Source organism: Ovis canadensis, chromosome X, assembly GCF_042477335.2.
Source record: "Ovis canadensis isolate MfBH-ARS-UI-01 breed Bighorn chromosome X, ARS-UI_OviCan_v2, whole genome shotgun sequence".
NCBI classification, from domain to species: domain Eukaryota; kingdom Metazoa; phylum Chordata; class Mammalia; order Artiodactyla; family Bovidae; genus Ovis; species Ovis canadensis.
The window spans coordinates 126,219,163-126,244,651 of NC_091727.1; the positions used below are offsets into that span (position 1 = coordinate 126,219,163).

The following is a 25,489-nucleotide window of genomic DNA, read 5'->3' on the forward strand; positions in this document are numbered from 1 at the left end:
ACTGTATAGTCTCTGAATCATAGTGCTTGGCAGCTTGCCCTGTAGGTTGTTGTGCAAGGGATATAAAATAAAGCAGCTGTAAGAAGCGAGTGTTAAAATATAAAGATTCAAACCACTCTGCAGTGTTGGTGTTTCATTCCGTCGCCAGCACATATATACATGTGTGTGTTAATATATGATATTTGTTTTTCTCTTGCTGAATTCACTCTGTATAACAGGCTCTAGGTACATCCACCTCACTACAACTGACTCAAATTCATTTCTTTTTGTGCCTGAGTAATATTCCATTGTGTATATGCACCATAACTTCTTTGATCTATTGATGGACATCTAGGTGGCTTTCGTGTTCTGACTATTGTAAATAGTGCTGCAGTGAACATTGGAGTACATGTGCTTTTTCAATTATGGTTTTCTGAGGGTATATGCCCAGTAGTGGGATTGCTGGGTCATATGGTAGTTTACTCTTAATTTTTTAAGTAATCTCCATACTGTTCTCGGTAGTGGCTGTATCAATTTACATTCCCACCATAGACAAGGAGTCTTTTTAGTTTTATTTTTTATGTAATATAGTTGATTTACAATACTGTGTTAGTTTCTGGTGTATAGCAAAGTGATTCAGTTACATATACATTTATTACACATGTATATATATTCAGATTCTTTCCCATTGTACTTTATTACAAGATAGTGAATATAGTTCACTATGCTATACAGTAGGACATTGTTGTTTATCTATTTGATATATAGTAGTTTGTATCTGCTAATGCCTAACTTTTAATTCATCCCTGTCCCCGCCCCAGGAGATGAGGAGTGTTGTTTTTCGCAGTGCATTGGTCTGGCATGGTTTTGAATAGGAACTGAGAAGGTACTGGTCTGTGGGGGACACCAATATCTTCTTATTTTTAATATTTATTTGGCTGCACTGGGTCTTAGTTGTGACATGAGGGATCCCTAGCTGTGGCATGCAGGGTCTCTAGTTGCACCATGGAAACTCTTAGTTGTGGCATGAAGGGTCTAGTTCCCTGACCAGGGATCGAAACAGCCCCTCCTCACGTTGTGAGTGGGAGTCTTAGCCACTGGACCACCAGAGAAATCCCCAATATCTTTTTTGACCCCAACAATTTACCCTAGAGTCACTCTATTCCTCCTCTTATGTGGTAAGGTGTCCCAAGAAACCACAGTAGCGCTGGCTCTCCAAGATGACTCTCCAAATGGGGGGCCTGAAGCCCAAATTAAATTAAATTAATCCCAAGCACTACCATTATGGGATTGGCTGATTCCATAGGTAGCTAAGACACACTGACTACCATTTTCCCTGCTGCACTCAGTGACATTTTGGTTAGGGATGAATAAGTAGTAAGAGCAGCACAACCCTGTGCACAGAAGGAGCTCTTCTTTATGTGTCCTGTAAATCAAGGGGCAGGATGGAGGCCCTGTGTGTGCTCTGGCCTGCTGCTCCCTTCCCCCGCCCTGAATGCTCCTCGCTGTGCTGTGCCACAATTAATCAGGCTTTCTAGGTTTTAGTTAATTTCAGGACCCCAATAAGTTGGTTTGTACTGGCATTCGTCCAGCCTTGATAATTTCACAGCCATGTGCTTAGGAACTGTGGCAAGTTTGCACAGGACTTAGCAAGCACGGAGCAGAGGGGAAGAAGGAATAAAAGGAACTCTTGTTTGGCTTAAGTTCCATTAATATTGGGGAAAGCTGAAATCTAAATGACAGAAAAGCATGGCTGAGCACGTGGGCTTTGCAGCTGGAAGGGGGGGTTTCTCTGTGTTTTTTCCACCCTCCCTCCCAACTCAGGGTGGATTTGAAAACACTAAAATTAAATAAACCCAAACCTTCGCTTGACATTTCTCTTGGTCTGATTGTTCTCAAGTTTTCATCTCTGATTTCACAAGACTCCCCTGAGGAATAAGCACTGGAGCCCACAATCTAGTAAAAGGTTCATTTGGGTTTAGGCTTTTTTATTTTTAAAGCTATGATTCTTGGAGAATTGTATTTTCAATTACAGGCAGCTTTTATGACTGAGAGGTTACCAGGAAAATTCAAAAGCAGTGAGAGGAGAGGTCTGTCATGAGTACAGACATTTGGGGCCGATCTGTATAAATTGGCTGCTGTGGAGAATAAGCCCAACATGCAAAATTTCAGAGACTCAGCCATATCTTTGGCACTTGGCTTCCAGAATGCGCTGTGGCCAAGAAACACAGGTTGGAAGAGGCCAACAGGCTAAGTGACTGGGCACCCAGAATATGATTTTACAATCAAAGAGCTTGAAGAAACAGATGGGGAAACTGAGGTCCACAGGAAGGTCAGAATATGACCCATCCAAAGCAAAATCACGACTGGAGCCCAGAATCCTGGTCTCAGTTCAAGGATCCATCCAGGTTCTGATGCTTCTTCTCTTGTAGCAAGAACATATTTTCTCTAACATGAAAAAGGAAAGAAAAAAAAAAAAAAAGACTTGGACACTTGGTTATACGGCCAATGTGAGAGTGGCTGTTTAGATTTTCAGATTTTCTTGGCAAAACTCCCTGGACGTGCAGCTTCTCTGCTAAATTTTAAAACCATCCAAACACAGGGAAAACTGGAGATGAGTGTTTGACTGTGTCTACATGATGCCTAAAGAGACAGTCGATTCAGTCAAAAAATATTATTCATGTTGCTGGTTTGGCAACACCACCCATTTGTGGACTGAATCTTTCACTTTTTAACTCCTTGAGAGACAGTGTTTGGTAGAAAAAAAAAGGTCTGAGCCTGGTTGTCAGAAAACCAGGCTTCCAGACCCAGCTGAGCCACCTACCCACTCTCTGCCTCCTTCCCCGGGCCTCAATTTCTCCACGTGTAGGTTAATCAGATTTGGATTAAGTTGTCTCAAAGGTGTGTAGAGTTTTCACCTTCTAGAATACTGTTCTATGCACACTCAGTCATTTTCCAGCATGGGGTGTGAGAAGAGGATGTCCCTACTTGTGGTTTTTGACCTCTGCATTTGAGGTCAGCAGCCCTTCAGTTCTGGTGTGAGAAGAGGTTTCTGGATGTAATTCACAGCCTATTTCCATTTCACTGCCAACTTGGCTTCTAAATGGGTAGCTCACTGCCCTCCCTGGCCCCTCCCTTAGTCTCCTTCTCATAAGGAGAAAAGCAGTGTAATATTCAGCTGAAAAGAACAACTCAGCGGCACTGTCAGGGGGGCCTGTATTTTGTCATCTGACCTCATCAAGCTAGTGCCAACCCTTCACAGTCTACACCTCCCTTGCATATCACCCATGCTCCCAAACTGGATAATTTGCCTGTGAGATATTTACAAAGAGGTAGGGAACAAGGAAGTAGTGTTGACTTAATGATGCGTTCCATGTCAGGTGTTGAATCTGACTTTTTATGGTTGATTTCTGACTCTTAGCCTGTGAATAAGAATTCCTAGCTCACACCCTGCTCATCCCACTTATTTTGCTGAAGTTTTTTTGAGTGAGTTCGAGCCAGTGGTGTTCTGATGCCAGCTCCTATCAGCTTGGGAGGGGAAATTGTGTGCACCTCTTAACCACTCTGTGTTAAATGACAACACATTGGTAGTTTGAAATTGGCCATATTGGGGATATTTATATAACAGAAATCAGAAATTGTCAGTTTTTCTCCCTAGAGAGTCACTTGTTAAACAGTTATCACTGTACACCATGGTTCAAGTTTGAATGACTGTTGGCCTTCCTTGATGGCCCATTGGTTAAGAATCCGCCTGCCAATGCAGGAGACACAGGTTTGATCCCTGGTCTGGGAAGAGGCCACATGCTGCAGAGCAACTAGGCCCATGTGCCACAAATACTGAAGCCCACGTGCCCTAGAGCCCGTGCTCCACATCAAGACAGAAGCCACTGCAATGAGAAGCCTGCAGACTGCAAAGGAGAGTAGCCCCCACTCACTGCAACTAGAGAAAGCCCATGCAACAATAAAGACCCAAAGCAGCCAAAAATAAATAAATAAAATTTAAAAAACCCAAACGGCTCTAGAGACTAGAAACGTAATCTGAATGGATAAAGCAGGCCTGAAGGTAACAAAAGGGACACAATAGAGATAGTTAGAGACTGTGGCAGTTGATGAGCACATACGCTATGTGAAAGTAGCAGCCACTCCCCTGTTCCAGAGCATGTACCTAGGCAGAGATATCGTCCCATGGTTGCCAGCAATTCTAATTTTCAAGAGGAAGTTGAGATCAAGGTTTTATGTGAAATATCCTAATAATAAACACTAAAGATTATTTGGAACCAATTCAAATTTTGAAAAAACAAAAACAAAAAAAAAAAACCCTGTTCAGTCCAAACAAAACATGTGTGCAGGCTCTCATCAGCCCTTGGGTCAGCATTTTGCCGTCTTTGCTCTCTAGATCCTCTGTTTCCTGCTCTTATTCCCTGGGTGATAACTGATGCTGAGTTGTCAGCATCATTTCCTAATGAGAAACAAACTTTCTTTCCCTGAGAACTGGAAGAACAGGGTATTTGGATGTGAGGATATCCAGGTGGCTTCTCATGATTCTACTCTAGTTTGTGTCTTGTTTTCTAGTCCATGTGCCATGAAGCTGGAGAAAAGGATGTTAGGCCCCAATCTGCATCGAATATTTCATGATGTTCTCCCAGCACCAGGACAATAACCAGTGCTGATGCACCTGTGTGTGAGGACAGAGTGACTTCCATTTTGGCATGTCTCTTGACTATTCCACTTTGAAGGCATGTTGGCATTCTACTCCCCAACTCACTCCCTGCCTATAAGAAGAAGGTGGGAAATTGGACTAATTACTGGTATATTCTTCCTGCTGTTATCCCCACTCTCTTCTACAGACAGGGAACTAAATCTTAAGTAGCTAATAAAGGACTTTACTTAGTGTGGAATAGCTCTCACATTTGGCCTAAGGAATGGGGGCAGGGAGGAAAAGTGGGGATGGAAAGAACTAACAGGCATTATGTAAGGCATTGTGCCAGGCCCTCCTCATACCTCCATAGCAGCAATATTATCATCTTCTTTTTACATAAAAGGAAACAGACTCAGAAATGTTATATGACTTGTTGGGACTTAAACTCAGAAATGCTTGATTCTAAAACCATGCAAAGATCTCCTGGAGAAGGGGATGGCAACCCACTCCAGTATTCTTGCCTGGAGAATTCCATGGACAGAGGATCCTGGTGGGCTACACAGTCCACAGTGTCACAAAGAGTTGGACATGACTGAAGTGACTTAACACGCAGAGCACCAAAGACAATGAAACAGTCACTTCTGTGGGTTCTACTGAAGAATAATAGTGGATCATTCTATTCTTTCCTGGAAAATTCCATGGTTGGAGGAACCTCGTAGGCTACAGTCCATGGGGTCACAAAGAGTTGGACACGACTGAGCGACTTGACTTTCTGCTCCCTAGCTTTGTAATAAACACAAATACTGTGAGCAGTTCATGGCAGTTCTAAAGAACTGTGGATACCTTGAGATCCTATCGTGAGCTATTTAAGCAAAGACAATTTAAAGTGACTAAATGCTTTATAGCAATAAAGCTACTAGGGAGGCAATTTTTATTCCACCAGATTGCATTTTTCTATACACAGTGTAACACTTGGACATACTAGATCTTCAGTTTTTATGACATCCCTAGTGAACAAAGTTTAGATATCTTGGTGAGACTGCTTGAAAATGTAATTAAACTATGTGAAGAATCCTCAACCAGAAGGGAATATATTTTATGTTCTACCCATTTGACTCACTCATGGTGATTGTGGGCATGCTATAATTTTGAATCAAGGAATAAACTCCCTCTCATCTTTTACATATTTACTATAATTCTGCATGGTGTGATGAGTTTAAAATACACAGTATACTAACACATATATATGGAATTTAGAAAGATGGCAATGACGACCCTGTATGCAAGACAGGAAAAAAGACACAGCTGTGTATAACGGACTTTTGGACTCAGAGGGAGAGGGAGAGGGTGGGATGATTTGGGAGGATGGCATTCTAACAAGTACACTATCATGTAAGAATTGAATTGCCAGTCTATGTCAGACGCAGGATTCAGCATGCTTGGGGCTGGTGCATGGGGATGACCCACAGAGATGTTATGGGGAGGGAGGTGGGAGGGGGGTTCATGTTTGGGAACACATGTAAGAATTAAAGATTTTAAAATTAAAAAAATTTAAAAATTTAAAAAAATACATATGTTCCTGAAATTCCCTATAAACAAAATCGTGCTTTTTCAGTGGCTTTATGATAAATCTGGAGATGTGCTTCTTTGGGCAGAGAATGATGTAAACTTCTCCCAAAATTCTCTTAAAGTCAGTTAAAAGGAAAATCATTTCTATAAAATACTATTCAGGTATAACTCAAAGCACAAATCAAAAAATTCCTTGGGTAATGTTTGTTTGATACAGTAACTGAAAGGATTGCTAAACGGAAAATGACAGCTTAGCTAAAAAGAACACATGGAACCAAAAAGTAATGACTTCTATTAACTCTGTTTCCAGGATTCTATAAACTGCTCTGTTTACTTCTAGGAAACAAAATTGTTTTACTGGTGGTATCAGTCAGAATTGGGCAGATTACACTGTAAAAAGAAGCATCCTCCAAATCTCAGAAGCTGTGCTGCACAAAGTTCCATGTATCACACTTTTGATTTCCAAAATAATTCTGCTGGGATCTTTGCTCATCTTCAGTTCAGTTCAGTTCAGTTGCTCAGTCATGTCCGACACTTTGCGACCCCATGAATCGCGGCATGCCAGGCCTCCCTGTCCATCACCAACTCCCAGAGTTCACTCAGACTCACATCCACTGAGTCAGTGATGCCATCCAGCCATCTCATCCTCTGTCGTCCTCTTCTCCTCCTGCCCCCAATCCCTCCCAGCATCACACTCTTTTCCAATGAGTCAACTCTTCGCGTGAGGTGGCCAAAGTATTGGAGTTTCAGCTTTAGCATCATTCCTTCCAAAGAAATCCCAGAGCTGATCTCCTTCAGAATGACTGGTTGGAACTCCTTGCAGTCCAAGGGACTCTCAAGAGTCTTCTCCAACACCACACTTTAAAAGCATCAATTCTTTGGCGCTCAGCTTTCTTCACAGTCCAACTCTCACATTCATCCATGACCACAGGAAAAACCATAGCCTTGACTAGACGGACCTTAGTCGGCAAAGTAATGTCTCTGCTTTTGAATATACTATCTAGGTTGCTCATAACTTTTCTTCCAAGGAGTAAGTGTCTTTTAATTTCATGGCTGCAGTCACCATCTGCAGTGATTTTGGAGCCCAAAAAATAAAGTCTGACACTGTTTCCACATGTATTTCCCATGAGGTGATGGGACGAGATGCCATGATCTTCGTTTTCTGAATGTTGAGCTTTAAGCCAACCTTTTCATGCTCCACTTTCACTTTCATCAAGAGCCTTTTTAGTTCCTCTTCACTTTCTGCCATAAGGGTGGTGTCATCTGCATGTCTGAAGTTATTGATATTTCTCCCAGCAATCTTGATTACAGCTTGTGTTTCTTCCAGTCCAGCATTTCTCATGATGTGTTCTGGATATAAGTTAAATAAGCAGGATGACAATATACAGCCTTGATGTACTCCTTTTCCTATTTAAAAGCACTCTATTCTTCCATGTCCAGTTCTAACTGTTGCTTCCTGACCTGCATACAGATTTCTCAAGAGGCAGGTCAGGTGGTCTGGTACTCCCATCTCTTTCGGAATTTTCCACAGTTGATTGTGATCCACACAGTCAAAGGCTTTGGCATAGTCAATAAAGCAGAAATAGATGTTTTTCTGGAACTCTCTTGCTTTTTCCATGATCCAGCGGATGTTGGCAATCTGATCTCTGGTTCCTCTGCCTTTTCTAAAACCAACTTGAACATCAGGGAGTTCACGGTTCATGTATTGCTGAAGCCTGGCTTGGAGAATCTTGAGCATTACTTTACTAGCATGTGAAATGAGTGCAATTGTGTGGTAGTTTGAGCATTCTTTGGCATTGCCTTTCTTTGAGATTGGAATGAAAACAACTTTTCCAGTCCTGTGGCCACTGTTCAGTTTTCCAAATTTGCTGGCATATTGAGTGCAGCACTTTCACAGCATCATCTTTCAGGATTTGGAATAGCTCCACTGGAATTCCATCACCTCCACTAGCTTCGTTTGTAGTGATGCTTCCTAAGGCCCACTTGACTTCACATTCCAGGATGTCTGGCTCTAGATGAGTGATTACACTGTCATGAATATCTGGGTCATGAAGATCTTTTTTGTATAGTTCTTCTGTGTGTTCTTGCCACCTCTTCTTAATATCTTCTGCTTCTGTTAGGTCCATACCATTTCTGTCCTTTATCCAGCCCATCTTTGCATGAAATGTTCCCTTGGTATCTCTAATTTTCATGAAGAGATCTCTAGTCTTATTTTGTTCTTTTCCTCTATTTATTTGCATTGATCCCTGAAGAAGGCTTTCTTATCTCTTCTTGCTATTCTCTGGAAATCTGCATTCAGATGCTTATATCTTTCCTTTTCTCCTTTGCTTTTCGCCTCTCTTCTTTTCACAGCTATTTGTAAGGCCTCCCCAGACAGCCATTTTGCTTTTTTGCATTTCTTTTCCATGGGGATGGTCTTGATCCTTGTCTTCTGTACAATGTCACGAACCTCATTCCGTAGTTCATCAGGCACTCCATCTATCAGATCTAGGCTGTTAAATCTATTTCTCACTTCCACTGTATAATCATAAGGGATTTGATTTAGGTCATACCTGAATGGTCTAGCAGTTTTCCCTACTTTCTTCAATTTGAGTCTGAATTTGATCATAAGGAGTTCATGATCTGAGCCATAGTCAGCTCCTGGTCTTGTTTTTATTGACTCTATAGAGCTTCTCCATCTTTGGCTGCAAAGAATATAATCAATCTGATTTTGGTGTTGGCCATCTGGTGATGTCCATGTGTAGAGTCTTCTCTTGTGTTGTTGGAAGAGGGTGTTTGCTATGACCAGTGCATTTTCTTGGCAAAACTCTATTAGTCTTTGCCCTGCTTCATTCCGCCTTCCAAGGCCAAGTTTGCCTGTTACTCCAGGTGTTTCTTGACTTCCTACTTTTGCATTCCAGTCCCCTATAATGAAAAGGACATCTTTTTTTTGCTCATCTTAGTCACTCTGAAACTCAGGCTTCATTTCCAAATATGCATTCATGATTCCTGTGGTAGTGGGAAGGGAATGGGACAAGTCATGCACTAACTCTTTATTCCCACGCATCACTTCTCCTAAGATTTCAATGACCAAAGCAAGCTATGGTTTTCCCAGTAGTCATGTATGGATGTGAGAGTTGGAACATAAGGAAGGTTGAGTGTTGAATAACTGATGCTTTTAAATTGTGCTCGAGAAGACTCTTGAGAGTCCCTTGGACTGCTAAGAGATCAAACCAGTCAATCCTAAAGGAAATCAACCCTGAATATTCATTGGAAGGACCGATGCTGAAGCTCTAGTCCTTTGGCCACCTGATGTGAAGAGCCAACTTATTGGAAGAGACCCTGATGCTGGGAAAGATTGAAGGCAAAAGTAGAAGGGGGCAGCAGAGGATAAGATGGTTAGATAGCATTACCAACTCAATGGCATGAGTTTGAGCAAATTCTAGGAGATAGTGAAGGACAGGGAAGCTTGGCATGTTACAGTCCATGAGGTCACAAAGAGTTGGACACAACCTAGTGACTGAACAACAAAACAAATCAGATGGTGGTGCTCATAGTAGGAGGTGAGAGTAAAGTTCTACATGAACCTTAAAGAAAGAAAGATGGAAATATTAGGTGAACCACACTATTGACAGCCAATTCTGTGTTCTAGCACTTTTTAGAAATGACTAGCAAGAAGAAAATATAACAAAGACAAAAATTCAGTAACAAACATGAATACATTCAAGTGATAAATGGGGTTACATTAAATGCAGCTTAAGGGTTCTCAAAGGCCAACTTCTAGATACTGAATCAAGTATTTGATTAGTACAACCTTTAGGTTGGTCTGATTTTCTGTATAAAGAAGTAAACATATGCCATAATTTGCTGTATGCTGTGCTCAGTCACTCAGCCATGTCCGACCCTTTGTGATCCCTTGGATTATAGCCTGTCAGGCTCCCCTGTAATTTTCCAGGCAAGAATACTGAAGAGGGTTGCCATTTCCTTCTTCAGGGCATCTTCCCAACCCAGGGATCTAACCTGCATCTCTTGTGTCTCCTACATCAGAAGGCTGATTCTTCACTGTGCCACCTGGGAAGCCCCATGCAATAATACACTTCTCCTTAATCTCTATGTGTCCTGCTAGTTTTTGAAAGTTAATCAAATAACCAGATTTTTCAGGTTCAGATAGGATAAGAAGGATTTAAAATGCTAAAATCTATAGTCTCAGAACATTGATCAATATTAATCATTCCATAATGCTTCCATTTTTACATTCACTTCTTCCACTTTTGACAACATTGACCTTGAAGGCATTATGCTAAGTGAAATAAATCAGACAGAAAAAGACATATACTGTATGACCTCATTTATCTGTGGTATCTTTAAAAGAAAAAAAAAAAGCCAAACTTTGGGACTTCCCTGGTGGTCCAGTGGCTAAGATTCTTGGCTCCCAATGCAGGGGGCCAAGGTTCGATCTCTGGTCAGGGAACTAGATCCCACATGCTACAACAAAGATCGTACATGAGGCAATGAAGATCTCCAGTACCACAGCTGAGATATAGTGCAGCCAAATAAATTTTTTTAAAGCCAAACTTTGAAACAGTAAAATGGTGACTGCCAAGAGCTGCAGGATGAGGGAAATGGGGAGATGTTGGTCACAGGGTACAAGCTTCTAGTTATAAAATAAATAAGTTCTGAGACTCTAAGGCACAGCATGGTGACTACAGTTAGCATATAATTAAATATATAATATAACCCTGTTATATACTTAAAAGTTGCTAAGAGTGTAGATCTTAAAAATGTTCTCACCATAGACCCAAAAAATGTAATTATGTGAGGCAACGTGAGGTGATGAACATGTTAACGAACATTATTGTGGCGATCATTTCACAATATATACATATGTCCGATCATCATGTTGTACATCTTAGACTTACACAATGTTCTAGGTCAATTAAATTGCGATAAAGCTGGGAAAAAATAAAATGACTATGTGTTCTACAGCACACTTTATACTAGATTAGCACACAACAATCAATTGCATTTATATACACTAGCAGTGAACACTGGAAATCAAAATTAAAGCCACAATAACATTTGCAATTGCTCCAAAGAAAATAAAATATGTAGGTATGAATCTAACAAAATGTGTACAAGATCTATATGCTGAAATATAAAAAGCATTGATATATGAAATCGAGAAAGACCTACAGAAATGGAGAAACATATTGTATTCACGGATTGGAAGGTAAGACACATGAAAGCTGTCAGTTCTTCCTAAACTGATCTACAGGTTTAATGCAATTCCTAGCCAAATCTGAGAAAGGTTTTTTGTAGACATAAATGAGCTTATTCTAAAATTTATACAGAAAGGTATGGGACCCAGAATAATTAAAACAATCTTGAAAAGGAAGAATAAAGTAGGGGAACCACTCTACTTGATATTAATCCTACTCTATGTCTATAACAATAAAAACTGAATGCTGTTGATAGAGGAATAGACATAGAAATTGATATAAGGAAAGAGACAAACTAGAAACGGACCCATACAATACCCAACTGATGTTTGACCAAGGTGTAAAGGCAGTTCAATGGAAGAAAGATAGTTATTTTAAAAATGATGCTGGAGCAACTGGACATCCACAGGCAAAAAGTGAACCTCAATCTAAATCTCATACCTTATATAAAAATTAACTCAATGAATCACAGATTTAAATGTAAAACTTAAAACTATAATACTATAAAATACAGGGGAAAAATTGATCTAGGGATAAACAAAGCATAACTTATATGCAGAGTATATCATGAGAAATGCTGGGCTGGATGAAGCACAAGCTGGAATCAAGATCTCTGGGAGAAATATCAATAACCTCAGATATGCAGATGACACCATCCTTATGGCAGAAAGCGAAGAAGAACTAAAGAGCCTCTTGATGAAAGTGAAAGAGGAGAGTGAAAAAGTTGGCTTAAAACTCAACATTCAGAAAATTAAGATCACGGCATCTGGTCCCATCACTTCATGGCAAATAGATGGGGAAACAGTGGAAACAGTGACAGACTTTATTTTTTTGGCTCCAAAATTACTGCAGATGGTGACTATAGACATGCAATTAAAAGACACTTGCTCCTTGGAAGAAAAGTTATGACGAACCTAGACAGCATATTAAAAAGCAGAGACATTACTTTGCCAACATAGGTCTGCCTAGTCAAGGCTATGGTTTTTCCAGTGGTCATGTATGGATGTGAGAGTTGGACTATAAAGAAAGCTGAGTGCCGAAGAATTGATGCTTTTGAACTGTGGTGTGGAAGAAGACTCTTGAGAGTCCCGTGGACTGCAAGGAGATCCAACCAGTCCATCCTAAAGGAAATCAGTCCAGAATATGCATTGGAGGGACTGATGCTGAAGCTGAAACTCCAATACTTTGGCCACCTGATGCAAAGAGCTGACTCATTGGAAAAGACCCTGATACTGGGAAAGATTGAAGGCTCGAAGAGAAGGGGACAACATAGGGTGAGATGGTTGGATGACATCACCGACTCAGTGGACATGAGTTTGAGTAAACTCCGGGATCTGGTGATGGACAGGGAGGCCTAGTGTGCTGCAGTCCATGGAGTCACAAAAAGAGTCAGGACTGAGCAACTGAATTGAATTGAACTGAAACAAAGCATTCTTAGACTTATTGTCAAAACACAGTCCATAAGTGGAAAAACTGACTAATTGGACCTCATCAAAATTAAAAGTGTTTGTTCTATAAACGCTTAGGGGAAGAGGATGCAATCTGGGTGAAAATATTTGCAAACCATGTATGCAACAAAGGATCAGTACCTAAATAAAAAACTCTTAAAATTTGACTGTAAGAAACTATTCAATTAGAAGATGCCAAGATATATGAAGAAACATTTCACTGAAAAGGATATACAGATGTTAAATATGCACATGAAAAGACAGTAGCTATCATTAGGCATTAGGGAAATGCAATTTAAAACCACAATGATATATCCCTGTACTCCCATCAGAATGGCTAAAATGAAAAATAATGACAACAACAAATGCCGACAAGGATGTAGAGAAACTGGATCTCCCATTCACTTCTGGTGGGAATGTGAATAGTGTAGGCACTCTATAAAAGCATATGGCAGTCCTTACAAAAGTAAACATGCATTTGCCATACAATCCAGGAACTGCACTATTGGGCATTTATTCAGGGGAAATGAAAATTTAGGTTATGCAAAATCTGTAGACAAATGTTCATAGCCCCTTTATTTGTAATTGCCAAAATTTGGAATCAATCCAGATATCCTGCAATATATGAATGGTCAAACAAGCTGTGATACCTCCATACCATGGAATACTACTCAGCAGTAAAAAGAACAAACGCTTGATATTGGAACAACTTTAATAGATCTCCGGAGAATTATGTTGAGTGGAAAAAGCCAACTTCCAAAGGTAACCTGTGTACGATTCCATGTAATATTCTTAAATGACAAAATTACAGAGATGGAGAACAGTTTAGTGGTTGTCAGGAAGAGAGGGAGACAAGATGAGTAACAGTGGAGACCCTTGTGGGGTTGGCACTGTTTAGTATCTTGACTATGGTGGTGATCACATCAACCTACATGTGATAACATTTCATAGAGCTAGACACACAGGCAGATGGGTGCATATAGAACTGTTGAAATTGGAATAAGGTGGATAGATGGTATTGATGTCAATTTCCTGTTTGTAATATTGTACTATAGATATGTTCTGCCAGGTGGCCCTGTGGTAAAGAATCCACCTGCCAATGCAGGAGACATGGATTCGATTCCTGGGTGGGGAAGATCCCCTGGAGGAGGAAATGGCAACCCACTCCAGTATTCTTGCCTGGGAAATCTCATTGACAGAGGAACCTGCTGAGCTACATACAGTCCATGGGGTAACAAAAGAGTAGGACACGACAGTGACTAAACAACAACTATAGATATACATGATGTTATCATTGGGAGTGAAAGGAATTTGAGATCCCTGCGAATTATTTCTTACAATTGCATATAAATCTATGATTATCTCAAAGTAGAACTTCTTAAGAATGACTATGAGATGATCTATGCTTGATTCCCCATTTAATAAGTAGAGAAAAATAAAGCATAGAGATAATCATCAGTTTATCTTGAAAAAGACCTGGTATGAAGTCTAGGTTAAGACCCACATTGGAGTTCCCAATTCAGAAATCAAGACTGGAATGAATATAAGGACCACCAGCATTTACACTAATGAAGAAGCTTCAGAGCATTCCAGCACCCCCTTATACAGTTGCCAAGTGTACAAGATATCCTGAGCAAAAACTGCCCAGTTGAAAAGAACCATTTGATCATAATAAATCATTGGAAGCTTTTAAACCACTAGGTTTGGGGATGGTTTGTTATGGAGTAATCAGAATACTACATCAAGCAAGGGGAGCCAGTGGTTGTAGCCAAATAGATGAGTTTTTAAATCTCAGTGAGTCTACTGATTTTTAATACTGGGATCTATGGTTGTCTCTGTCTGTTCCCTGACACCCATTTTCCTGAATACTCTCTAAGCACATTGGGAGTGATGATGGGGGTTGGGGGATGCAGATACAAAGCAAATTAAGCAACCAGTCCTTGGCCTTGAGGAACTCAGTGCAGTGAGACAAAACATCAGTGCCTTAAATGGCATGAGAATGGTTATGAGGCAACAAATCAGCAAGTTCAAACTAATATAGTACAGCACAAATTGAATGCATGTGGTAATGTATGGCTACCTAGGTGGCAGGATGGAGCTAGACATTTTGGGCCCTGAAGGCAACATTTCAGAAAGAGCCAAGTTTTCTTTGTTAGCACTGAAATAAATATCCCCAGCAATTCAGGGCTAGTTGGATGATATTAACACTTGTGAAGAAAGAAAAAAAAAAAAGTTAACTTCCAGGGACAATTATTTTTGTTTTCATTCTCCTTTGTTCTCTCTTCGTGATATATGATATGGTTTTGGCAAGCACAATTGCTCTGAGCATCAGCTTCCTCATCTATAGACTGGCCATAACAGCCAGAGAGCAGTGGGTTGAAAGGCAGGAAATCTTAACTGGAAGGTCAAATCTATCTAGAGCAGCCTTCCATACATCATGTCTCCGGCTCCCTCCACCATCAGTTTCTTCTGTGGCAGGAAGAGGTTGAGATGAATGGTCCAGAAGTTCCTGGCCAACTCCAACACTTGAGGGCATGGACAGACCATTCCGTTTGTTGTGAGAATTTAAAAAGTAATGATGATGCATAGGAAAGTACTCTGTTAGCCATAAAGTGGCATGTTGATGTTAAGAGTATCAATGTAAGGCAGTTCCACCTTGAAAAAATCCTGCAGCTCTCCTTTAAATTTAGGAGCTCAAAATATAAATGGGTACTGTCTGTCAAGACACCACTTTCGGGCCCTAAGAGAATTCTGATAATTTGTAACTCTTGCTCATGGAATAAACTCAAATTTGGACTAATCCATCTCGGGTTCACCAAAAGGTCAGCAGTGATATTGCGATTTCACGGATGGGTTCTTGGTGAGCCACTCCCAAGTTTTCTTCAAGACACCTAACGATTACTGGAGACCCTTTCCCTGGGTCTTAGGAACTCTCTTGGTGGACAAAAGCAGATTTCTAAGTCGTATCCTGTCCCCCCACAGACACACACTCATCGCCACCCTGCCTTGAAGGGCACCAACGTTTTGTCACTTTATGAGCCGCGATGTGGATTTGGGATACACCCCGAAACGATCAGCAGCCTGCTATAGGGCATCGTTTTCGAGGCCAATTCATCCCGCGTCCCGTGGTCTGGCCGTGGTGTCAGAAGAGAGGGGCTGAGGGCTTCCAGCAGGGAAGTCGGAGGGGTAGCCAGTGTCATCAGGCCGTGAGCAAGCGGCGGGGAGCTCCTAGGCGTCTCCAGCGCGGAGCGGGAGGAGGGGCCAGAGGGGATGTGCGGTCCCTTTAAGACCCCAACGCTGGCTTAGCCAGAGGAGCGGAGCGGGGCGGGGCGTGGGGGCGCTGCGTGACGGGAAAGTCGCCGGCTGAGCCTTACACTTTCTCCCGATTTCTTAACTTTCGGGTCGGGGGATAGGGGAGAAAGCGGCGGTGTCGCGGAGGCGAGGGGGTGCGGGCTTGCAGCGGCTTGCGTGGTCGCGGACTTCCCGCCCGCGCCGAGGCGCCGGCCTCGCGGGCCAAGTGGGGAGCGGGCGGCGGGCGGGCAGGTGGCCCCGGGCCGCCGCACCCGCGCCTTGGCTCTGCCGCCTGGAGCCGAGAGAACCGCTGCTCCCTCGTGGTGTGAGGGCGGTGATGTTTTTCCTCCCACCCACTTTCGAGTCCCCCCTCCCCCCTCGCACGCACTCTAGCTCTCGCCACAACCTGCGAATCCCAGACCTCGGAGGAGCGCCCCGGGGAGCTCGGAGCGGCTGCACGCGTGGACCACGGAGGAGGCCGGTGGCCAGGTCAGTGAGCGGTGCCGGGCGCCTGCTTTCCCTCTCTTCCTTTCCAGCCTTTGCACAGGTGGGCCGTCTTCCCCCAGGGCATCCCAAACTTCCCTGAACCTGCCACCCCGGCCGACTCCCTGCTCCAGCTGCCCTTGTTCGGGCTGGAGGTGAGGCCCAGGGCGCTGCACCAAGGTAGGTGGGTGGGTGGGTTGGGGGGGGGGGGTGTCGGCTCCCTCCGGATTCGAACTCGGTACTCCCACTTGGCCTGAGTAGTTCCAGGCTCTGGAGCTGCGGGGAGGCCCCTTGGGTAGCCATCTAACAGGTTCTGCGGTCCCCTTAGTGATCGCCTGAGTCTTTTTTGCTTGCTTGCCCAAGTGCCCTGGACCAGTAGGTGCTTCAGACATACTCAAGTTAACGAAACAGAGCAGAAGGGGCTGGAGGCTCCTCTGTCCTCCTTGTGGACATCTGCCACATTTTCTGGCCCGGACCACTGGGGTCAGAGTTGGAGCCACTAAGCTCGGGGTGCAACGCGGTATTGCCAGAACTCAGGGCCTGGAAAGCCTGCCTTCTAGTTCCTGCCGGCCCTGCCACTAACTTTATGAGAATGGGCAGTTGAGTTCTCTGGGCTCCAGGATGCCCATTTTGAAGGTGGAGTTGTTGTGGGAAATCAAAAGGAAATGATAGATAGCACGGTGTTTTGCAAACCAAACTCCAGGCATTGTTTGCCCCTCAGAGCAGAGATGGAGGCATCTCAACTCAGACCAGAGACACCCTGGCCTGAAGCTGCCATTTTTCAGGGCCAGCCCACTGCCAGTGAATGGAGAGTTTTCTTGTTGGGTGGTAGACTGGGGAGAGGATTTTAGCTGATGGACTCTGGCCTGCGACTCCAGTGTCTTCTTACTGTTTGTCCAAAAGAGAATTGTTACCCTGGGGGCTGTCCCACAGACAATAGTGAATGTAAGATTACAAGGGTAGTGAAGCCTCTAGGAAGGATTAAAGGAACACTGTGGGGCATGAAGAGCTGGCTGAGTTGCCCATCCTTTAGCCCTCCTTTGGGAATGTCTCTGATTCTATTCTACCCAGGAGACCTCTTCTGAGAACGGACAGAGCCTTGACACTTGGCCGCCCAGATCCCTTGCAGTCACAGCCAGGCAAGGAGCCCTTGGTCCCCTCGCTCATTGCAAATGAACTTGGGGAAAGCTTGTTTCACAAAGGCACCTTAATGGGTACATTTCTTTAGGGTCTTACATGTGTCTTAGACTCCTGTAAAGCCCACTCAGCCTCCCCAGCTCGGCAGCGTTGGTCTCAGAATTTTTGTTTTCTTTGTTGTTTTCTTGTTGGGGCCTGGCTTTCCCCCAAATATGTCAATGGCTACATTTCTAAGTAACCTGTAAAAGAGCCAGTGCAAGTTCAATGGCACAATGGCCTGTGTGAAGCAGACAGAGAGTTAATGCCGAAATAACTCCAGTTAACTGGGTCAAAGTATAATTTGAAAAATTAAGGACAGTTTGGCTCTTTGCAAGTGTAAGAGTCGGCATGTTTGCTGAGCAATGCTCACTCGTGTTTATTGCTGCAGCCCCAACAAATGTCTTGAACCGTTCTCCTCCCCCAAAAGGAAAAAGTTAAAGGGATACAGAGAAATTGAACAGAGACCTGGGGAGGGAACTCTTCTAGGTTTATAGCTCCATACAGAACATGAAGGCAGGACTTCAGGATCTTGTAAATCAAAAGTGATTATTTATAAAGAGATTCATTTTCTGATGTTCTTCATCCCAGCCAGGGAGGCCACACAGATGACAGGAACGCCAAAAGAGATTAATTGCTCTCTAGTCACCAACTTTTCTCTTTGCTCATACCATTAGTTGAGACCCAAGAAAAGCAAAACAAACAAACAAACACAAACAAACAAAAACCAAAACCTAAGAGCCGTTTTCTTGCCAGCTTGAGTTATGAGGAAATGCTACTGTTCACCAAATCACCCAACCATTGTACAAGAAAAACAATCCAGTTGGTTCTTGCATGGGGAGACCCAAAAACCACGGCTTCAAAAATCCCCCCTGAGAGCCATATGTGATTATGATAAACTGGATTTCAGTGGTTTTAAAAATATCTTTCTCCTTTGGAGGCTTGGGGGATAAGCTTATTAAAGAAGGCTCGGGAAGAACCTCACTGGGGTGAGTTGCTGTGTTAAAGCTGTTCATGGAAATGATTTGCTTTGAGGGAACCTGGTAACTCTCAGAGGACAGAGCTGGACATTCTGAGTGATTGAAGGAGGGCCAGAAGCTCCCAGAAGGGATCTCATCATCAGAACCCAGGTCTTTTGAAGACTATGAACATGTCCCAGGAAAATTTAGTCGTCGTCTAAGGAACAGGAAGGAGGTAGAGAGGCAAACCAGTGCTGCAAATCCTGGCTGATAGCATAAATTATTCTCTATGACCAGTTCTGCTTTGGTTACATACTCTTAATTTGAAACCATGGATTTTAAATTATCTGGCCAACTTCATAATATTTAAAGTAAGAGTGGTGGCATTCACATCATGGCCCAAAGACAATTCAGTTCTCCCAAATGATCATCTTGTATTCCATCCCACTCTCTATACTCAATATTTAGGTTGGACCTGCTGAAAAGATTGTTGAACTCACTTCCCATCCAATGTTAATCCCAGACTGAAATATGGTGTTTCTTGAATTATTTAAATATTTTCAAATCCCCCATTGGAAGAGTTTTGCCAGCTCTAAAGTCGATGGAAATGACCTGTGGCTGGATATAATCTATAGCAAACCTTCTGTGTTCTAAGCCTCAGAAAGCTTTCCACTCCTGAGACTGGAAATGCAGTTCTCCTATTTTTAAGAATGGTAGGTGCTTTGGGGGTGGTCTTCTGCATGGTGATGCAATGTGAACATATTCTCTACTTAAGTTTGCCCAATATTCCTTAAATGGTCCATTTAAAATTTCCATTTCACAAGGGACTTCATGTGAGAGGAGTATGTCTGAACCATTCAGGTGCTTACATCACATCCATTTGCTAGTCACATCTCTTTTCCAACATAAGTAGCCACACTGAAAATCCTTATAGATCTCATAAGAGACACAAAACACTGATCAACGCTTGCCCCATCCTTGAAGGATTAAAAATAATGGTATTCTTGAAGCTAAGATCAGTTGACTTTCGTTTCAGAAATTGTTTGGGTCACTGCCTATTATTTTTATCTTGTTTGCCAAAATGGCCGGTTTTAAAACCCCAGTTTCCCTTTTCTCCCAAAGAAACTCTCTTGAGAAATCAACTTTAATTCCCTTAGAAATGAGGATTTCAAAATTTATTTTTTCTTTCCTATGACTTGCCTGTAAGGATTTAGCCTTAGCGTTGGATAGGAATGTATGTTTGTCCACTTAAATTTTCCCCCACAGTCTTTGCGAGGCAGGAGAGGAAAGTTCTCTTTCTTTGCAGGAAAACAGTGCTTATTACACTTATGTAAATTCCCCCAGCCCTTCCCACCCTCCAGTAGGTTAGAAGCCTGAGATAAGAGGTCTCTATCAGTTCCAGTTCAGTTCAGTTCAGTCGCTCAGTCGTGTCCAACTCCTTGCGACCCCACGAATCACAGCACGCCAGGCCTCCCTGTCCATCAGTTCCAGTAGATCTGTTCTAAGTCTTTTTGTCTGCTTGCTTCCCACCAGCTTGAGTACACTGGGCCCTGAAAGTTTCAAGCTGCCTTTTGCACTGGCCGGAATGAGAAAAAAGTGAAAGATGGGCGGCATGGGAGGCATGAGATACATCTTCTCCTTGTTGCTGTTCTTTCTTTTCCTAGAAGGAAGCAGAACAGAGCAAGTAAAATGTAAGTGTCTTGAGTTTTAAAAAAAACAAGATACTTTCTTGTCATTTCTTTGAGAATATGCTTATAATCTGAAGAGATTGCGAGTTAGCCCAAATGTGGCCCTGCCACGAATCTAAGAAAGTGAATGTTACTGCTTTATGTGTGCGTTGATAAAAGAAGGAGAGCTTTGAATCAGGCCGATGAATTTGGGGCTGTTTTTCTGATTATCATATAGTTTTCATCTCATAGAACACATGACACATTAGTTATTTTCCATTTCCTATTCTAAACTGTACAAATCTCATTCCATTTTACGTAATTCTAGAAATATCTGACAGATGAGCTGGATTTTTTCCCAAATTTCAGACTCCTCTGGAAAGGTTTTCACTTTATGATAAAGAATAGCACAGAAAAGAAAAAGAAAAAAAAAAAGTTAAGCAGGCTCTGTCTATTCCCTTCTGCCAAAAAATGAAGAAGGGAAAAAACCTTCACACGAACTGGATTGAGATGAAAAATCCTTTGAGGAAATTGAGATTCCAGGGACCGTGAGCAAATTGGATGCCATTTGTTGAACGGAACATTCCTGCAAATCCAGGGAGTATTTCTAGAAAGTCAGCAATCCGTGTCATGGGCTGACACATTGGAGAAAGCTGAGTGGCAGGAAAAGGGGGGTAATTAACCCTCCTTGCAGCCACATTTGGGAGATTTATACTCATAAATCTTTGCTCTTTAATAAATCCATTGACATCTTTGCTCTTGTTAGGAGCTGTCTGCCTGCCTTCGCCCACTGTGAGCCTCGCCTTCTTTGGGCCATTTGCAGCCACCTCCAAGGTGGACCCTGGCTCTGCATTTGAAGGAAAAGCCCTCTCTCTAGTTCCCCTTTATGGCTGCATCAAAAGAAGCACAAAGTGGAACTGGTCCAAGATGGCATTCTCTGCTCCACTGAACTTATTCATGAGAAGGAACTGTGCAAATATGCCTGGTAGGAGCTGAAACAGCATCTGAAGCCCATCACTTCAACACGTATCTCCTTTATCAGCTTAAGTTAAATATATTGGGCATGAGGCTCTCTGTTAGGGAGAACAGTGCTGAATCTTTTACCTGTCGTTCTGCTTCACTGTGGTTTTCATAGTAAAATGAGTCTCCTTCCTGAGAGAAATGGGGCTTTTGATTAGGCTTTTAAACATGAGTGATCCATGGTGATCTCTCATATGATCGAGACACAAAAACAGAAGTTTGAGCAGGACACAGTAGGAGCAAGAGAGCTTAAATCAGCCTCTTCTCTTGTAGTCTTCAACCGACCTTCTTCTCCTGCTTGAATACGTAATCTACCTCAGAACCCTCGGCTTCCAGAAGTTTGCCTTGGTTTCAGTGGATGTGAGAGAAAAGTCCAGTCCATTCTCAGCTAAGCTCACAAGCAGCTGGACTTGAAACTCCTTTGTTTCTTAGGGAGAAACTTCCCTTATGGCCTTGTGGCAGCATGGGGAAGCTTGCAACTCTTAGGAGACCATCTTCTCTGGGAAGCCTTCCATATTAATGAAGAACTGAGTGGTATTGTCCATAGAAATAGACAATTAGAGCTTAACTGACAAACCAAAGAAAAAATGTGATTGAAAAATGATTGACAGACCCCAGACTATCACTCTCTAACATTTCCTACTGCCTGTGAGTCTGTCCCAAGCCCTTTGGATATTCAACTGGTGTCAAAATGATTATGTAACAGATGGCCTAAGGGACCAGTTCTGGGCTAGTGTTTCCAGCTTATAGTCAGATAATGAGGCTTAGGTCATCGTCATTCCCTAAATGAGCCCTCAGCATCATTCTTTGGGGCCTGACCCAAGCTAACTGTCTCAAAGATATGTGCCAAGTTATCTCTTCCAAAAAGAAACTCTACAAGTCTGTGCCTTAGGTGTGTTGCCTTGGCACACAAACACACTCACACACACATACACACACTGCATGCACAGAGATTTATATTGCAGCTCTACAAGACATTAGAAGCAGTAGGAAATGGTTGCATAAATGATCCTTGTAATGTACTCTCATGCTACCAAACACTCCTTATTGAAAGTGATAGCCCTGGAAAATGCATATATTAGCTTATTTTGAAATTTTTAAATTATGAAATGAATACTACTCACTATACAAAATGATGTGAAAGTATCTGAACTTCATAAAGAACCTGTTTCTCTCCCATTCCCACACCTCAGGGATGACTGTTACTATTAATAATAGTTTTCTATTATACTATTAATAATAGTTTTCTATTATTCTCTTAATAATAGTTTTCTGTTTCTTCCATGCTGTTTTCTCTCTGTGTTATCAAAATATACATATCTATAGGGATTTTTTCTTTTATGAAAATTGGATATTATATATATATTTTTCCTTATAACTTGCTTTATTCAGCAGTGTGTCCAGGACATCCTTCCATGTCAGAACATTTTGGTGTAACAGTACCATATTCACTCTAATGCCTACATAGTACCCAGGTATATGAGTGTGCTATGGTTTGTTTAGATAGTCCCTATTTGTAGATAGATTGTTTCCAGTTTTTGTTATTACTATAAGTAAGCCATTAATGAATCCCTGAAAGCACTTAAGCAAGTATTTGTGAGTAATTGTCAGGTCAAAGTGTATGTTCAGTTTTAATCTTGGCAAAAACTGTCAAATTGTCCTTCCAAAAAAAGTATCAGTTTATATTTCCACCATATATGTATGCATGTCCATTTCTAATTCCTTCACTAAAAGTATTATTAATCACTGTATTCATGGGCTAGTTTACTAGAGGAAATCATGTTTCAGTTGTGCTGTGAGATTTTCCTGTTACTGGAGTATACTTTCAATTACTTCTAATTGAATTGTATTTCTCCAGTGAATTGGCTCTTTTTCAGTTGGATTGCTTGTCTTATTGATTTGCAAAAGCTTATTTATTAACATTTTGTTATTTCAAATGTTGTTATTGACCTTTTGTATTTCACATATTGTTTTCCCAGTCTGCCATTTCATTCAAACTTTGTATAAGCCATATTTTCCCATATAGAAGTTTTAAAATTTTGTATAGTCAGATCTGTCATTTATTTCCTTTATGGCTTGTGGATTTCTTCTTATTCCTAGGAAGATCTTTCCTACTCCATATGCTTATACTTTTATCTACTGCTTCCATAATTTGGGGTTTTACCCACAGTTCTCTCTTCTATCTGAAATTTATATTCATGCTTGGTGTGCAGTGGGGCTTCCCAGGTGGCTCAATGGTAAAGAATCCACCTGCCAATGAAGGAGAAAAAGGTTTGATCCCTGGGTCGGGAATATCCCCTGGAGAAGGGCATGGCAACCCCATTCCAGTATTCTTGCCTGGAAAATCCCATGGACAGAGGAGCCAGCCTGGCAGACTGCAGTCGATGGGGTCGCAAAGAGTCAGACGCAACTGAGCATGCAGGCACACACATGGTGTGCAAGAGGGAACTGATTTTTTATCTCTGGGTAGTAGTTTCATGACTGTTATTTTTGTTCATTTTTATACTTCTATTTATTCCAAAGATTTCACAATTGGCAAATATTACTTTGACAACAGGAAAAAGTCCTTTGAAGTAAAAGGAAATCAGGTTTCCCATATTGTGCTGTTGAGTTCTAGAGAAGAGTAGGTATGGGACTGGAAGAAGCAAAATGAGGGGAAAAAATAACAAAAAAACTTCAAGAAATGTGTAAGGATCATAGAGTTTCATGTCCGCTGCTTGCTGCCTGGTACTGTTTTACCCAAGGAAGCCAAGGTTTTTTCTCATTCATGGGCTGGTTTGAGTATAAGCATGTTGGTCAAGGCAGATGCTCTGTAGCCTGTTTGCTCTCCCATTTTAGGCATCAGGATGGAACGAAGGGCGATGCTATTATGGTCAAAGACACTCACTCAACTGGTGTAGAATCTGAGGAGGTCTGGAGGAAATGCTTTCATAGCAGAAAGCTATTTGCACAAGGAAAAGTAGAAGTGGGTGCTGCCACTTGCTAGTAGCTAATTAGCCAGAGTTACCTTGCTCTCACAGGAGGGAAAACCAGCTCAGGAACCCAGGAACTATGGACAGTGCCATCACAGTGGATGAATGAGCCATTTATGGCTTATGTAAAAGTTTGTTACTGTCCAAAAGCAGCGAGGTTGGAGATCTTTAGCTGGGAAAATATCTTTCTGTAACTGCATTATGCTCAATTGTTAAAGTTGTAGTCAAAAGAGGCCAGGAAGTTCTTTTGAAGTTCAAAGAAGCGTAACATTCAGTGCATAATATTCACGCAAATATAGGACAAAATAAGCTGAAGAGTTTGCTTCTTTTGGCACATCTGACTTAGGTTATGAACTATTGATCAAAGTGAGATGGAAGAATTAAGTTGTTAAGAATATTTAATTATATATTTCAAATGAACCAGCCTGTGCCAAGGCTGGCAAAAGTCCTTGGGAGAGAAATGGTTGGTGCATTTCATGGCTTCTGTGCCTGCTTTATAAGGTGGGTTAGCTGGATCTTCCAAGGGACTAGATTCTCACTCATTTTTCTGCTTTGGAGAAAAGCTTCTAACATTTGTATCTGGCTGAAAATGGGCCTCTGAATTTCCCAGGAAGGATGAGTCCCCAAAAGATTAAAGACAAGGAAGAAGATAGTGAAATTTTGAGACACAGGAAGCATGGTCTTATGGAGCCTACCCAGAGCCTCTTTATTGTGAAAGTCAACCAGAAGGGCTTGAGTCCTCTACCTCCAGGTTATCACTTGGACATTTGAGCTGATTATTTGACAAGGCAAAGAAATGAGCAGAAGAATAGACCTATTCACATCTTAGAAGTTCAGATAGGTAGAAGTAGAGTAAATGAGAATGCTTTAAAATTAGCTTAATGCCTTTCAAGGTATATTCTTAATTATTTTTTATGTTGGGGGGGACCAGTGGTGTTGGCTATGGAAACTCTGGAGTCCACTTTGATCCAAACCCCAGATCCATGGCTTTCTTACTTACTTTGGGAATATTGCTTAATCTCTCCAGCTTTAGTGCTCTTATCAGTACAGTAGGGGAAGTAATAGTGTATTGATCGTAAACATGGTCATCT

The 25,489-nt window shown here is 42.0% G+C and overlaps 1 long non-coding RNA gene across 3 annotated transcripts in view; it reads left to right on the forward strand.

Moving 5' to 3' along the window:
* Positions 1–16,164: 16,164 nt before the first annotated feature.
* LOC138930542 (uncharacterized) overlaps positions 16,165–25,489 on the forward strand; it is a 154,567-nt gene continuing 145,242 nt past the window's right edge. The window contains exons 1-3 of one of the 3 annotated variants that reach the window (XR_011446222.1): positions 16,178–16,613; positions 20,273–20,430; positions 21,173–22,014. This is a non-coding gene — a long non-coding RNA (uncharacterized lncRNA). Of the gene's footprint in view, positions 16,614–20,272; positions 20,431–21,172; positions 22,015–25,489 lie in introns of those variants that run through there. The other 2 variants (XR_011446221.1, XR_011446220.1) reach the window with 2 other exon arrangements.